Here is a 17,627-nt window from a genome sequence, read left to right as displayed (position 1 = left end):
AGAGAAAGAAGATGTGGCCTGAGGGCTATGACCATTGCTTACTCACTGTATAACCTTGAGTAAGTTCTTGACACTAACCAAACCTGTCTACTCATCTGTAAAATGGGGATGGAAGTGTAGCTGATTCAGAACCTTTCCTATTTACACTTCATACCTAACTGGATTAGTGTGTTGATAAAATGAAATAAATACATGCAAGGTGTGAAACACAGGGTGTAGCCCTTAAGAAACAGTAGTTACAAGGATGACAGAAACATGAAAATGCTGTCTAGAAAATTCCATTCTACTTAGTCTGGGACATATCACCAACAGAAAGTGAGAACTCTCCTCTGTCAGAGTACATAGACCCTCTTTCAAAAATGCTTAAAAGGCTGTAGTCTGGGCTACAGCTTGGTACCAAGGGCTCATGCCTTTAATCCTGGTTGCTTAGGAGTTTTAGATTAATAGGATTGTGATTTAAGGACATCCCAGCCAAAAAGTTTCCAAGACTCAGTGGCTGAGATCAGTAGGACTGTGGTTCCAGACTAGCCCAGGCAAAAGGTTTGTGAGAACCCATCTTAATGGAAAAAAGCTGACATGGTGGCATGCACCTGTCATCCCAGCAATGGTTGGAAGTATAAAATAGGAGGCTCGTGATCCAGGCTGGCCTAGGCAAAAGAGAGACCCTATGTCCAAAATAACCACAGCAAAAAAGGCTGAAAGCATGGCTCAAGTGGTAGAACACCTGCCTAGCAAAAGTGAAGCCCTGAGTTCAAACCTTAGTTCCACCAAAAAAACAAGTCCTTCCTATAGTTCTAAGTTTATGCAACTCTACTCATAGGTTACAGCATATCAAAATTAGACATCTTAACCCTTGTTCATCTTCATGTCAATGGTCCCTTCTTTTTCTATTCACTTAATGTTATCTATAGCTCTTGAAAACCAGCACCCAGAGGCCCTTCCTATCCTTTGCCTCCTCAGCCATTCCACCTACTCAATTTGTCCAGAATACACTGTCTTCATAACTCCCTGATCACCACTGCATTATGCCAAGACTCGCTTCTTCCTCCTGCACAATCCCAGTATCCTCTTACTCATTCTTTCTCCCTAGTCTCTTAGCTTTCTGCTCCACCCTCACAGTGGCCTTGCCACAGTGATCACTCTGAAAAGCACTTTGGTCATCTTATTCCCATGACTAAGCCCCTGCAATACTTCCCTATCCATAAAGATATTGTCTCTGTGTTCTAGCCCTTTTTTCTCATGCCAATCTCATTCTGGTCAGTCTTTCAAAGTTGCCCCAAATGCCTGCCATGGAAACTGCTTGTGGAATATTGTGGTAACTGGACGATGAGATGACCCCCAGTGATCCCTGCCTCCTGATGTCCACCTCTTTATGTGGTCCCTTCCACATTATACTGGGGCTGATTATACTGGTGTGAGCAATAGATTGGCAGAAGTGAGAGTATATCACTTCTATGACTGTGGCTTCTATGGTTGACTTTATTCATTCTCAGGGAAGCCAGCCACCATGCCAGGTGAGTAACTCAATGGAAAGATCAGCTGGTGAGGAGTTGAAGCTTCCACCTATGGTCACGAGTGCACTGAGACACTTCTTCAACAGATGATTGCTGCCTTCGCTAACAGCTTGGCTGCAACTTCATGAAAGACTATAAGGTAGTGTCATTCAGTTCAGGCTTTCCTGAATTCATGACTCTCAGAAACTATGTGAGATCTGAGACATTCCTTATTTTAAACTGCTAAATTGGGGGCTAATCTGTGACACTGCAAAATTGGCAACTAATGCAAATGCCATCTTCATTTGTACCTCCTTTCCTTGCACATTCCTTTATATACGGGACACACCTACCAGTCACTGGCACCATGCAAGCCTCAGCTAAAAAAGTCACCTATGCTATAAAGCTGTCTCACTCCTCCTTTGTAGTCATTGTGTTTATATAGCATCTTGTATTTACCTTCACTGTAGCACTTGTCACTTTGTCCAGTGTGGTTAAGTTGAATAGAGGTCAACACATCCTTACCCTCAAACCCACAAATGTTACATAATACAGCAAAAGGGATTTTGCAATGAGGTTAAGCTAAAGATCCTGAGGTACAGAAATTTACTGGATTATCTGGGTGAGTTCAATATTATCACGAAGATTCTCAGGAAGAGTCAGAGTGAGAGAAGGATATATTGTTATGGTTTGGATAAGAGGTGTTCCCAAAAAGACTCACATTTCACAGGCTTAGTCCCTAGCAGGTGGTGCTCTTTTGGAAGGTTCTGAAAACTTTAGGAGGTGGGACCTAGCTGAAGGAAGTAGGAGGTCAGTGGGGGTGTGTCCTTGGAGACTGTGTCTTGTCTTAGGATTCTCTCACTGTCTCTGCTTCTTGTCCACCAAGAAGTGAAGAACAGATTCCAACTACATGCTCCTACTGCCAAGATGTTTTGCCAAAGCATATGGGGCCAAGAGCCATGACTAAATACTGAAACTGTGAGCAAAATAAATCTTTCCTCCTTTAAATCATTTCTTTCAGGTATTTGATCACAGTGATGTAAAAATAGCTAATACAGAAGCAGGGTCACGGCTGTGACTAAACCTGACCATATGGTTCCTAAGGTTTTGGAACTCATTTGTGGGAAGAATTTGGAAGAATTTGGAGATGCAGGCTAGAGAAGCTATAGAAGGCTGTAAACAGAGCTTAATAGGCAATTCTGGTGGGAGCTGGTGGAACCGTTAAGTCTATGTGGACTCATGGAGATGGACTGAATTCATTTTGCATTATGAGATGGACATGAGTCTTTTGGGGGTCGGAGGTAGAATGTTAAGGTTTGAATATGAGGCGCCCTCACCCCCCAAAAACACCCTCATGTATTTCAAGGCTTGGTCTCTAGCTGGTGGTGCTATTTTGGAAGGTTCTGAAAACTTTAGGAGGTGGACCTAGCTGGAAGAAGTGTGTCACTGGGGTAGTGGTGTGTCCTTAGGGACTGTATCTTGCCCTGAGCCCCTCTCTTTCACTCTCTCTGCTTCCTATCCACCGAGAAGTGAAGAACAGCCTCTACCACATGCTTCTGCCCAATCACAGGAGGCCAAGCCACGGTGGACCACTCTGAAACTTGAAAATGTGAGCAAAATAAGTCTTTTCTCTTTTAAGTTGTTCTGTCAGATAATTTGTTGCAGCTGTGCAAAAATAACTAATGCAATATATGATGAGATAAACAGAGAGAAGAGTGAAGGGCCTTGAAGATGGAGGAAAGGACTACAAGCCAAGAACACAAGTGGCCATTAGAATTTAAAAGAAAAAAAAAAAGCAAGAAAATGGATATCCTTCTAGAACCACCAGAAGGAACACAGCACCTTGATTTAGTCAAATAAGATCCATTTTGGATTTCTTACAATTTCCAGAATTGTAAGAGAATTAAAGGTATCTTGTTTTAAGCCATTAAATTTGTTGTAATTTGTAATAGCAACAAAAAGAAACTAACAAAGCCTTTCTTTATTTTCTATTGTTGTGCTGAGTGGGGGTACATTGTGGCATTTTATAAAAGTGCTTACAATGTATCAAATATATCATACTTGAATTCAGCCCCTCCACCACTCTCCTTTATCCCGCCCCCCCATTCCTAGAACAGTTTCAACAGGTATCATTTTTGCATTTACATACATGTGTACACATTTTTTGCACCATGTTTACCCTCCTACTCCCTTTACCACCAACTCCCCCCTACACTGGTAGCAACGCCCCCTGGGCAGGACCTGTTCCACCCTCCTGTTCGCCAATTTTGTAGAAGAAAAAAGAAAAAAACCTGACATTTTTGCTTGTGATATATATATATACATATATATATGTGTGTGTGTGTGTGTATATATATATATATATAATAACTCCAATTGGTTCATCTCCTCTATTTTTCTTCATTCTCCATTAGTCCCTTTCTTATGGTGGTTTCAGCCAGTTTAATAATTCTATGTTCATTCTTGTATAGACAGCATATCAACCATATTCATCTTCTTAGTTTCCTTCTTTTACCCTACACCTTTCATATGTGACCTCCCCTTAGTGTGACCAGTTTTTCATAATATTTCTGTATTTATATTAGGCATATATTCCACATATGAGAGAGAACATATGGCTTTTGAACTTCTGAGCCTGGTTAACTTCACTTAAGATATTCTCCAGTTCCATACATTTACCTGCAAATGACAAAATTTCATTCTTCTCTGTGACTTGAGTAAAATTCCATTGTGTATAAATACCACATTTTCTTAATTCATCATAGTGGGGCATCTTGGTTGCTTCCATAGCTTAGCTATTTTTGAATAGTGCTGCAGTAAACATGTGCAGGTGCCTTTGTTGTAACCTGATTCACATTCCTTCAGGTATATTCCTAGGAGTGGCATTGCTGGATCATGTGACAGTTCTATTTTAGTTTTTTGAGGAGACTCCATACTGTTTTCCATAGTGGTTGTACTAATTTACATTCCCACCAGTAGTGTATGAGGGTTCCTGTTCCCCCACATCCTCACCAACATTTGTTGTGTTCTTGATGGTAGCTATTATAACAGGAGTAAGGGGGAATCTTAACATGGTTTTGATTTGCATTTCTTTATGGCCAGGGATGGTGAGCATTTTTTTATGTTTTTTTTTTTAGCCATTTAGGCTTCCTCCTTTGAAAAGGCTATGTTCAGTTCATTTGTCCATTCCTTTATTGTGTCACTGATACTTTGGGAGTTTACTTTTTTGAGCTCCCTATATATTCTGATTATCACTCCCTTGTCTGATACATAGCTGGCAAAGATTTTTTTCCCATTCTGTGAGCAGCCTCTTCAATTTAGAAACCATTTCTTTTGTTGTCCAGAAGATTTTTAATTTCATGTAGTCCCATTTGTTAATCCTTTCTCTTTGTTGCTGAGCCATTTGAATTCTACTGAGGAAGTCATTGCCTACGCCTGTTACACTGTTTCCAGTGTATTCTTTGCTCTTTCCTGCACTAACTTCAAAGTTTCAGGTCTGATATTAAGGTCCTTAAACCACTGTGAATTGATACTTGTACATGGTGAAAAACATGGATCTAGTTTCAGTTTTCTGCATGCTGCTATCCAGCTTTCCCAGCAATATTTGTTGAAGAGTCTGTCTCTTCTCCATCATATGGTTTTGGCGCCTTTGTCAAAAATTAGATAAATGTAGCTGTATGGATTCATATCTGAGTCTTCTATTCTGTTCCACTGGTCTTCATAACTGTTTTTGTGCCAGCACCATGCTGTTTTTATTGCTATGGCTCTATAGTATATTTTGAAGTTGAGTATTAACTCATCCTTTCTTTGTTTTCCCTTCCCATATATACACACTAGACTGTTAACTTCATTGAAAATCATGTCATATTTCTGTAGCCCCAGAACCTAAAGCAATATCCAGCATATATCTGTACTCAAACATCTGTGTAGTTTTTAAAATAAGTTAAGTAGTTTAAATCCTCCAGGCTATAGTTTAAATATAGTCATACATCACTTAACAACATGGATATATACATTCTGATGACTTGGTAGGTGGGTTCACTATTATAGGAACATCATATACATAGACTAAGATGGCTACAATGTCAGTAGGCAATGATCTTATGAGGTTACCATTGTATACATGGTCCATTATTGATGGAAACATCAGCTTTTGTTAGTTTGTTGGTTGGTTGGCTTTATGGATTTTTTTTTATGGTATTGGGGTTTGAACTCAGGGCCTTGAGCAGGTGCTTGAGCTATGCCCCCAAGCCTGATGGAAACATCTATATGCGGTGCATGACTGCATTTTATTATCTAATCAAATATAATGGCCTCCTTAAAGACATTTTGTCTCCTGGTGAAATGTTACTAGTTTTCTTATATCCAGATAGGTTCAACTTTCCTTTCTAGGCATAAAAATCTCAAAGGTCATCTTTGGAGCAAGAAAGAATGCTGGTGGAAACCTCCTGGGTGTGACTGAGTCAATTATTTCTGCAGTAGCTCTTTCCTTCCTTAAGTGCAAAGTTTAAAAGAAGTATGAGAATGAGCAGTGACTGAGTCGATTATTTCTGCAGTAGCTCTTTCCTTCCTTAAGTGCAAAGTTTAAAAGAAGTATGAGAATGAGCAGAGTCCAGTGAAGAAACAAATGCAGTTTAAGTTCTGGCATCTAGTTGGTGACATCTGAAAATGTGTCAATAACATCTGATCATACTGATTAAGATTCAGTCAATATTGCATTCAATAAATATCTACTGAGTAAAGTTTTGGATGTTAAGAGAACAGTTTTAAATAAAACGCCTTGTGCTTGTGGACTCTAGGGGATATTTTATACAATCTACAAAATGAATATGAGCAATATAGAGTATATATGATGACAAATATTATGGGGAAAAGTAAAACAGAGAAGATGATCAGTGAATATGTGAGTGGAGTGGAAGAGGATGCCAATTTTCAGTAAGATGCTTAGGAAAGTCTTCATTGGGAAGGAAAAGACGTCCAGCAAAAGTAAAGGAACACCCAGGAAGTTGGAGGGAAGGTTTTTCAAGAGTAGAAACAGCAAGTACAAAAGCCCTGAGCAAGAAAACACTCGGTGTGCTTGAGGAGTAGCAAGGGGCAAAGGGAACTAGATTGGAGTAAGCAAGAACAAGAGTAAGCAGGAGATAGGATCAGAAGAGGTTTTAGGGAGGAAATTTAGGGAGGAATTAGATACCGTGCACCAGTTCTGTCCAATAGAAATATAGCGCATAACACAAATGTGAATCTCATCTGTAATTTTAAAATTTCCAGTAGTCACACTAAGTAAAGAGAAACAGGTAGAATTTATTTTAATGATGTTTTATTTACCTAATATATCCCAAATATCATTTCAATACATAATCAATATGAAAATTATTAATGGGATATTAAACATACTTTTTTTCTGAAAGTCTTTAAAATTCAGTGTTCATTTTACATCTCAATTCTGATTGGTCACATCTCAAGGGTTCTATTTTGTTACCAGTGTCCAGTGCTTACTGTTTTAGATATCATAACTATAGAGATTTATAGGCCTTTGGCTCTTACCTTGGAGGAAATACAAAGCCATTAGAGAGTTTTGAGTAATGACATGATATAATTTATGTTAAAATGACCATTTTGTTTGGCTGCTATGTTGATAGAACATAAGGGCAAGTGGACAAGCAGAGAGAGCAGATGGAAGGCTGTGGCAGAGATACAAGCAAGAGGCAGTGGTGACCCCCATTCTCATAGTATCAGTGGAGATGGGAGAAGTGACTGAACTCAGAACGTGGTTTGAAGGTGGAGCCAATGGAGTTTCCTGACTGCTTGAATGGGTTGTGAGAGAAGAGGAAAGTCAGGAAAAAAGCCAGTGGAAAAAGCACAATGGATAGTTTCTCAAGTCTTAGTCACTTAGTCACAGCATTTAGCTCTTGCGAGCCCAACTGTCATCCTCTTTATGTTGGAAGAAGAGTATCAAGTATGAGGCCCTAAGGCAAAAGTGTGGCAGGTTTGTTTTGGAAAAAACAATGAAACCAGTATATTTGAGGAGGAACAAATAAGAAGGAAAGGGTAGTTGATACAGTTGGAAAGGTGATGAGATGATGGGTTTATAGGAGCTGTGCTGCTCTTTCTACAATTTCAGGTATACAGAGGACAATGAGTAAACTAAACAAAGCCTATGCCATTAGGTTGTGGTTCAAAACTCAGCTTCAGACTCCTCTAGGCCAGATCAATAATAAACAAAGTCTGATGTTCCTTAATACACTGAAATAGATTTTATTCAGGTACTACCAACAGTAAAGAAAAGGCTGAGCTGTGTTCAGGTTTACACAGAAGAGATAGGTATTTAAAAGGAGAATGATGAAATAGGGATGAGTTGGATGGACTGTTGCTCAGTAGAGTCAGGGAAGTGAAGAATTACTCTTTGTTCAGTGAAATTTACTTCAAAATGAGAAAACTGTAGCAGTAGCTCTGCTGTAAGAGTAATGAGACCCTCATTTGTGGGGGTATCTTCCAAGAGCCTCTGTACTTAATTTTGTATTCAGATGTGGATTTTCTTTCTCTTGAGGAGGAAATTCCTAACTCGTGAAAGCTTCAAGATCAATAAAACATGGAAGTCCCCCTACTTAGGAAGGAAATTCTATCGCAAACCTATCATAGAAATAAAAATAACTGATTTGGGTAAAAGAGTGGGAGAGGCTTGTACACACCTATCTGTTATGCATAGTTGGCCAGGGCCAGTCATTTGTGTAGCAGGAAAGACAGCCAACACCTACCTACCCAGCTGCTACTCTTTACAAAGATGAAGTATTATGCCAGAAGATTTATGTGTTTGTCCTTCCCAACCTGGCTGGTCATAAAACTAGGTGTGTTGTTTTTGTTAAATAACCTTTATTTTTTTAAGAGCAGTTTTAGGTTTATAGGAAATTGAGCCGAAGATATGGAGATTCCCTGCCCACATACGTGCATTTTCAACGTACCTCATTTTTAACATCCCCCGCTGCAGTGGTGTGCTTGCTATAATTGATAAATCTACATTGACACATCATCATCACCCAAACTCCATAATGTTCATTCTTGGCATTGTTCATTCTATGGGTTTAGGCAGTTTCATAATGACACAGACACTCCATTATAGTTTCATACAGGATAGTTTCACTTCCATAAAAATCCTATGTTCCATCTACCTGTCTCTCTCGCCTTTCTTATCTTTTTTATAAGCATATATTAATAGTACAAGGGGATTTAATTGTGATAAACCCCTACTTACGTACTTTGAACAAGTACACTCCCCCTATTAGATTCCCTTAACCCCCAATGTTTAAAAAAGGGGAAGAACCTCCCCATCTTTTAAACAGTGTTTGATGGGTTTCATTATGCTATCTTCATATATGTGTGTGTGTGTATCTGTGTATGTATATGTATATATGTACATAGTCACTCCCCTGGACCCTCTCCTTTCTCCCCACTTTCTTTAATTCCCCAGATTGTGCGCTCTTTATATTCAAGTCCCATTATTATTATTGTCATTATTATCTTCATCATTTTAGGTCTCTGTTTTCTTTTGTTGGGACTGGAGTTTGAACTTAGGAATTTGTACTTGAAAGCAGGCACTTTACCACTTAAGCCACACCTACAATCCATTTTGCTCTAGTTGTTTTGAAGATGGGGGTCTCATGAACTATTTGCCCAGGCTGGCCTTGAACCATAAAATACTCCCTATCTCAGCCTCCCAAGTAGTTAGAATTACAGGCATGAGTCACCAGCAACCAGTTTAGGTCTCATTTTCTAACCTCTAACAACCAGTGATCTTTTTATTTCCTCCAGAGTTTTGCCTTTTTCAAAACAGTTGGCTCCACATAGTTGGAATCATTCAGTGTGCAGCTTTTTTAGACTGACTTCTTTCACTTAGCAATATGCATAGAAATTTCCTCCATGTCTTTTAGTGGCTCTATAACTCATTTTCTTTTTAGCACAGAATGATATTCTATTGTTTGGAGGGTCCAACTTATCCATTTACTTACTTAAGGACATCTTGATTGTTCCAAGTTTTGGCAAACTGAATAAAGCTGCTAGAAACATCCATATGCACAGTTTTGTATGGACATAAGTTTCAACTCCTTTGGGTAAATACCAAAGAAGAGTGAATGGAGGGCTATATGATGGGTATGTTTATCAGATTGTCTCCCAATTTGACAGTACTGTTTTGCATTCCCACAAGCAATGAATAAGATTTCCTCTTGCTCTACATCTTTGCCATTATTTGGTAATGTTAGTGTTCTAGAGTTTAGACATTTTAGGAGCATCATTCCTTTAGTTTGCATTTCCCTAATGCAAAATATCACGGGCGCACCTATTCACATGTTTATTTGTCATTTGTATATCTTATTCAGTGAGGTGTTCATTAAGGTCTTTAGCCCACATTTTATTTGGATTATTTGCTATCTTATTCTTTAGCTTTAAAGGATCTTTCCATGTTTTAGATCATAGTCCATTTTCAGATGAGTCTTTTGCAAATATTTCATCCCAGTCTGTAGTTTATTTTTTCATTCTCCTGAAACTATCTTCTGCAGAACAGAAGTTTTCATTTTAATGAAGTCAAGCTTATCAGTTCTTTCTTTCATGGATCATGCCTTTGGTATTGAATCTTAAAAGCATTTGGCATACTCACAGTCATCTTAATTTTCTTCTACGTTATCATTCTAGGGGTTTTATAGTCTTAAATTTTACATTTAGGTGTGTGATCCCTTTTGAGTTACTTTTTTGAGAAAAGAATAAGGTCTGGGTCTAGATTCATGGTTTTTTGGTTTTTTTTTTTTTCAGGTAGATGTCTAGTCTTTCCAGGACAATTTGTTGAGAAAATTACCTTCAATCTTTTGTCATGCCTTTGCTCCTTTGTCAAGTATCAGTTGACCATTTTTATGTGGATGTATTTCTAAGCTTTCTAGAAGAGCCAAACTGCCAATATCACACTTTTCCAATACCACATTGTCTTGATTGCTTTTATAGTAAGTTTTGAAGTCAAGTAGTGTCATCCGCCCAACATCGTTCTCCCTCAATATTATGTTGGCTAATATGGGTTTTTTATCTTTGCATTTAAACTTTAGAATCAGTTTGTTGATATCCTAAAAACAGTCTACTGAGATAGCATTGAATCTATAGATAAAATTGAGAAGAATTGACATTGTAACAATATTGAGTCTTCCTGCCCATGAACATGGATTATCTCACCATTTATTTAGTTTCTCTTTGATTTTCTCATCGGAGTTTTGTAGTTTTCCTTATATATATTCTATACATATTTTGTTAGATTTATGCCTAAGTACTTTAATTTCGAATGTTAATATAAAAGTATTGTGTTTTACAGGTTACTCCAGAGGCACCTGCACACCCATGTTTATTGCGGCACTATTCACAATAGCCAAGTTATGGAAACAGCCAAGATGCCCCACCACTGATGAATGGATTAAGAAAATGTGGTATTTATACACAATGGAATTTTATGCAGCCATGAAGAAGAACGAAATGTTATCATTCTGAGTGAGGTTAGCCTGGCCCAAAAGACCAAAAATCGTATGTTCTCCTTCATATGTGGACATTAGATCAAGGGCAAACACAACAAGGGGATTGGACTTTGAGCACATGATAAAAGCGAGAGCACACAAGGGAGGGGTGAGGATAGGTAAGACACCTAAAAAATTAGCTAGCATTTGTTGCCCTTTACGCAGAGAAACTAAAGCAGATACCTTAAAGCAACTGAGGCCAATAGGAAAAGGGGACCAGGAACTAGAGAAAAGGTTAGATCAAAAAGAATTAACCTAGAAGGTAACACCCATGCACAGGAAATCAATGTGAGTCAACTCCCTGTATAGCTATCCTTATCTCAACCAGCAAAACCCTTGTTCCTTCCTATTATGGCTTATACTCTCTCTACAACAAAATTAGAAATAAGGGCAAAATAGTTTCTGCTGGGTATTGAGGGGGTGGGGGGGCGAGGGAGGGGGCGGAGTGGGTGGTAAGGGAGGGGGTGGGGGCAGGGGGGAGAAATGACTCAAGCCTTGTATGCACATATGAATAATAAAAGAAAAAAAAATTTCAAATTTCACTAATTCATTAGAGGCATATAGAAAAGCAATTGACTTTTGTATATTAACATTTATTGTGTCCTACAATTTTGCTGCAATTGTTTATTAGTTCCCAGAGATTTTTGGACAATATTATTATGTAAATTGTCATTTCACATGCAAACAAATACAGTTTTATGACTTCATTCCAATCCATATCTGTTGTATTTCCTTTTCTGGTCTTATTGAATTATCTGGGATTTTCAGTTTACTGTTGAAAACCATAGGTGAAGGGGAAAATATTTTCCTGATCTTGCAGGAATACTTTGAGTTTCTCACCAATAAGTATGATGTTAGCTGTAAGTTTTTATAGATATTCTTTATTAAGTTGAGGAAGTTCCCTCTATTTTCAGTTTATTAAAATTTTTCTCATGAATATATGCTGGATTTTATCAAATGCTTTTTCTCCATCTATTGATAAGGTCATGTGATTTTCTTCTTCAGCTTGTTGGCGTGATGGACAATATTAATATTTGAATTGGCCTTGCATATCTGAGATAAATGTCACTTGGTCATGGTGTTTCTTTTTATAAATTGTTATTCATTTTGCTAATATTTTATTGAGGATTTTGCTTTCGCATTTATAGGAGATATTTGCCTGTAGTTTTCTTGTCCTGTAATATCTTTATTTGGCTTTGGTATTTGAGTAATGTTAGCTTCATACAGTGAGTTAGGAAGTATCTTTCTACTCTATCCTCTAAAAGAAGTTTATAGGTAAATTTTTTCACAAGTGTTTTCTAGAATATACCAGTAAACTTATCTTGACCTGCTGTGTTCTATTTTTGAAGATTATTGTTTATTAAAGTTCTTAAATAGAAATAGGCCTACTAGGATTGTCTTTTTTATTCTTGCATGAGTTTTGACTGATTGTGTCTTTCAAGGAAGGTCTGTGTCATCGAGGTTATCAAATTTGTGGGCATAAATTAGTCCATAGAAATCCTTTATTACCTTTTAAAAATAGGATTTGCACTTATAGCTCTCCCTTCATTTCTGAAACTTGTAGCTTGTTCCTTCTCTTTTTTCTTAGTTAACTTGGCCAAAGCCTTACTGACTTTTTTTAAAAAGACAGCTTTAGAGTTGATTGATTTTCTCTAGTGGTTTTTGCTTTCAATTTCATTGACTTCTCTAATTTTTGTTTCTTTTCCTTAGCTTACTTTGGATTTTATTCTTTTTTCTAGTTTTGTAAGTGGAAGCTTAGATGAGTGGTTTCAGGTCTCTCTTCTTTTCTAACATATAAATTCATTATTATGAATTTCCCTCCAAGTACAATTTTCATTATATCTTATAAATTTTGATGTATTTCCATTCTCACTTAGTTCAAAATATAGTATGCTTAAATTTTTCTTGATCCATGTGTTATTAGTAGATCTTTCCAGTTAACTTTCTGAGTTCTAGTTTAATTTCATTACACTTTAAGAACAAAGAATATATGGTTTCCACTATTTAAATTTGTTAAGGTATCTTTGATGGCCAAGAATGTGGTCAGTCATGGTGTTTCATGTGAGCTTGAGAAGAATGCATATTCTGTTGCTGGATAAGGTAGTATATGAATATCCATTCTTGGGTGGTGGTGTTAATTTCAACTTTTCTGATTGCTGGTTCTGTCCATTTCTGATTCAGGAGTATTGAAGTCTCCAACTGCAGTACTGGGTTTATTTCTCCTTGGTGTTCTACCAGTTTTTGGCTTGTGTACTGTGTACTGTGATGTTCTGTCATTAGGTGCCTATACATTAAGGTTTGTTATATCTTTATTGTATAATATCCCTCTTTAACCATGATAATTTTCCTTGCTCTGAGGTTTACTGGATCAAAAATTAATATAGCTATTTCCACTTTCTTTGGATTAGCATTACCATGGTGTATCTTTCAAACCTTCCATTTAATTTTTACTACCCATGTCTATTTACAGAATCTATACGTGTTTTGTATTTAAAGGAAGTTTCTTGTAGACAATACAGTTGGGTATTGCTTTTTATTCACTTTGACAATCTCTGTCTTTTAATTGGCACATTTAGATCATTGATGTCCAAAATAGTTACTGAGGCAAATTAATATTTATTACATTTATACTGTTTTTTTTTCATTTTTCTTTTATTATTCATATGTGCATACAAGGATTGGTTCATTTCTCCCCCCTGCCCCCACCCCCTCCCTTACCACCCACTCCACCCCCTCCCGCTCCCCCCCCTCAATACCCAGCAGAAACTATTTTGCCCTTATCTCTAATTTTGTTGTAGAGAGAGAATAAGCAATAATAGGAAGGAACAAGGGGTTTTGCTGGTTGAGATAAGGATAGCTATACAGGACATTGACTCACATTGATTTCTGTGCATGGGTGTTACCTTCTAGGTTAATTCTTTTTGATCTAACCTTTTCTCTAGTTCCTGGTCCCCTTTTCCTATTGGCCTCAGTTGCTTTAAGGCATCTGCTTTAGTTTCTCTGCATTAAGGGCAACAAATGCTAGCTAGTTTTTTAGGTGTCTTACCTATCCTCACCCCTCCCTTGTGTGCTCTCGCTTTTATCATGTGCTCATAGTCCAATCCCCTTGTTGTGTTTGCCCTTGATCTAATGTCCACATATGCGGGAGAACATACGATTTTTGGTTTTTTGAACCAGGCTAACCTCACTCAGAATGGTGTTCTCCAATTCCATCCATTTACCAGCGAATGATAACATTTCGTTCTTCTTCATGGCTGCATAAAATTCCATTGTGTATAGATACCACATTTTCTTAATCCATTCGTCAGTGCTGGGGCATCTTGGCTGTTTCCATAACTTGGCTATTGTGAATAGTGCCGCAATAAACATGGATGTGCAGGTGCCCCTGGAGTCACAGTCTTTTGGGTATATCCCCAAGAGTGGTATTGCTGGATCAAATGGTAGATCGATGTCCAGCTTTTTAAGTAGCCTCCAAATTTTTTTCCAGAGTGGTTGTACTAGTCTACATTCCCACCAACAGTGTAAGAGGGTTCCTTTTTCCCCGCATCCTCGCCAACACCTGTTGTTGGTGGTGTTGCTGATGATGGCTATTCTAACAGGGGTGAGGTGGAATCTTAGTGTGGTTTTAATTTGCATTTCCTTTATTGCTAGAGATGGTGAGCATTTTTTCATGTGTTTTCTGGCCATTTGAATTTCTTCTTTTGAGAAAGTTCTGTTTAGTTCACATGCCCATTTCTTTATTGGTTCATTAGTTTTGGGAGAATTTAGTTTTTTAAGTTCCCTGTATATTCTGGTTATCAGTCCTTTGTCTGATGTATAATTGGCAAATATTTTCTCCCACTCTGTGGGTGTTCTCTTCAGTTTAGAGACCATTTCTTTTGATGTACAGAAGCTTTTTAGTTTTTTTTTTTTTTTTTTTTTTCATTTTTCTTTTATTATTCATATGTGCATACAAGGCTTGGTTTATTTCTCCCCCCTGCCCCCACCCCCTCCCTTACCACCCACTCCACCCCCTCCCGCTCCCCCCCTCAATACCCAGCAGAAACTATTTTGCCCTTATCTCTAATTTTGTTGTAGAGAGAGTATAAGCAATAATAGGAAGGAACAAGGGGTTTTGCTGGTTGAGATAAGGATAGCTATACAGGGCATTGACTCACATTGATTTCCTGTGCGTGGGTGTTACCTTCTAGGTTAATTCTTTTTAATCTAACCTTTTCTCTAGTTCCTGGTCTCCTTTTCCTATTGGCCTCAGTTGCTTTAAGGTATCTGCTTTAGTTTCTCTGCATTAAGGGCAACAAATGCTAGCTAGTTTTTTAGGTGTCTTACCTATCCTCACCCCTCCCTTGTGTGCTCTCGCTTTTATCATGTGCTCATAGTCCAATCCCCTTGTTGTGTTTGCCCTTGATCTAATGTCCACATATGAGGGAGAACATACGATTTTTGGTCTTTTGAGCCAGGCTAACCTCACTCAGAATGATGTTCTCCAATTCCATCCATTTACCAGCGAATGATAACATTTCGTTCTTCTTCATGGCTGCATAAAATTCCATTGTGTATAGATACCACATTTTCTTAATCCATTCGTCAGTGGTGGGGCATCTTGGCTGTTTCCATAACTTGGCTATTGTGAATAGTGCCGCAATAAACATGGATGTGCAGGTGCCTCTGGAGTAACCTGTGTCACAGTCTTTTGGGTATATCCCCAAGAGTGGTATTGCTGGATCAAATGGTAGATCGATGTCCAGCTTTTTAAGTAGCCTCCAAATTTTTTTCCAGAGTGGTTGTACTAGTCTACATTCCCACCAACAGTGTAAGAGGGTTCCTTTTTCCCCGCATCCTCGCCAACACCTGTTGTTGGTGGTGTTGCTGATGATGGCTATTCTAACAGGGGTGAGGTGGAATCTTAGTGTGGTTTTAATTTGCATTTCCTTTATTGCTAGAGATGGTGAGCATTTTTTCATGTGTTTTCTGGCCATTTGAATTTCTTCTTTTGAGAAAGTTCTGTTTAGTTCACATGCCCATTTCTTTATTGGTTCATTAGTTTTGGGAGAATTTAGTTTTTTAAGTTCCCTGTATATTCTGGTTATCAGTCCTTTGTCTGATGTATAATTGGCAAATATTTTCTCCCACTCTGTGGGTGTTCTCTTCAGTTTAGAGACCATTTCTTTTGATGTACAGAAGCTTTTTAGTTTTATGAGGTCCCATTTATCTATGCTATCTCTTAGTTGCTGTGCTGCTGGGGTTTCATTGAGAAAGTTCTTACCTATACCTACTAACTCCAGAGTATTTCCTACTCTTTCTTGTATCAACTTAAGAGTTTGGGGTCTGATATTAAGATCCTTGATCCATTTTGAGTTAATCTTGGTATAGGGTGATATACATGGATCTAGTTTCAGTGTTTTGCAGACTGCTAACCAGTTTTCCCAGCAGTTTTTGTTGAAGAGGCTGCTATTTCTCCATTGTATATTTTTAGCTCCTTTGTCAAAGATAAGTTGCTCATAGTTGTGTGGCTTCATATCTGGATCCTCTGTTCTGTTCCACTGGTCTTCATGTCTGTTTTTGTGCCAGTACCATGCTGTTTTTGTTGTTATTGCTTTGTAATATAGTTTGAAGTCAGGTATTGTGATACCTCCTGCATTGTTCTTTTGACTGAGTATTGCCTTGGCTATTCGTGGCCTCTTGTGTTTCCATATAAATTTCACAGTAGATTTTTCAATCTCTTTAATGAATGTCATTGGAATTTTGATGGGAATTGCATTAAACATGTAGATTACTTTGGGGAGTATCGACATTTTTACTATGTTGATTCTACCAATCCATGAGCATGGGAGATCTCTCCACTTTCTATAGTCTTCCTCAATCTCTTTCTTCAGAAGTGTATAGTTTTCCTTGTAGAGGTCTTTCACATCTTTTGTTAGGTTTACACCTAGGTATTTGATTTTGTTTGAGGCTATTGTAAATGGAATTGTTTTCATACATTCTTTTTCCGTTTGCTTATTGTTAGTGTATAGAAATGCTAATGATTTTTCTATGTTGATTTTATATTTGAGCTACTTTTTTAAAAAACCTTTTTAGTGGAACACTATACATGAGTAGTGTATCTTATAAAAATGAAACAATTCTAATTCCTTCTGCTTATCCCTTGTATCAATATTGTTATCCATTCAACCTATACATAAAAATAAGTGTAATCAAATAAATTGTTGTTGCAATTATTTTGAACAATGTGTTATCTGTTAGTTCAATAAAGAATACAAAAATAAATTTTATTTTACCTTCACTTACTCCTTCTCTGATGTTTTTTTCTCTTTATGTACATCTGGGTTTCTGGTATGTGCTATTTTTCTTCTTTCTAAAGATCTTTTTAAACATTTCTTGCCTGACAGGTCTATTGGCAACAATTTCCCTCAATTTTTATTTGTCTGAGAAAGTATTGTCTGAGAACGTATTTATGCTTCCCTTTTAAGGAATAATTTCACATGATACAGAATTTCAGTTGGATTTTTTTCTCTTAATTTTTCAAATGTTTCATTCCATTTTCTTCCTACTTGGTGACTTTTGCAGTTGCTTTTGCATAGACAAGGTGTTTTAT

The sequence above is a fragment of the Castor canadensis genome, chromosome 7 (assembly GCF_047511655.1).
Source record: "Castor canadensis chromosome 7, mCasCan1.hap1v2, whole genome shotgun sequence".
Lineage (NCBI taxonomy): Eukaryota > Metazoa > Chordata > Mammalia > Rodentia > Castoridae > Castor > Castor canadensis.
This window is presented reverse-complemented; position numbering follows the sequence as displayed.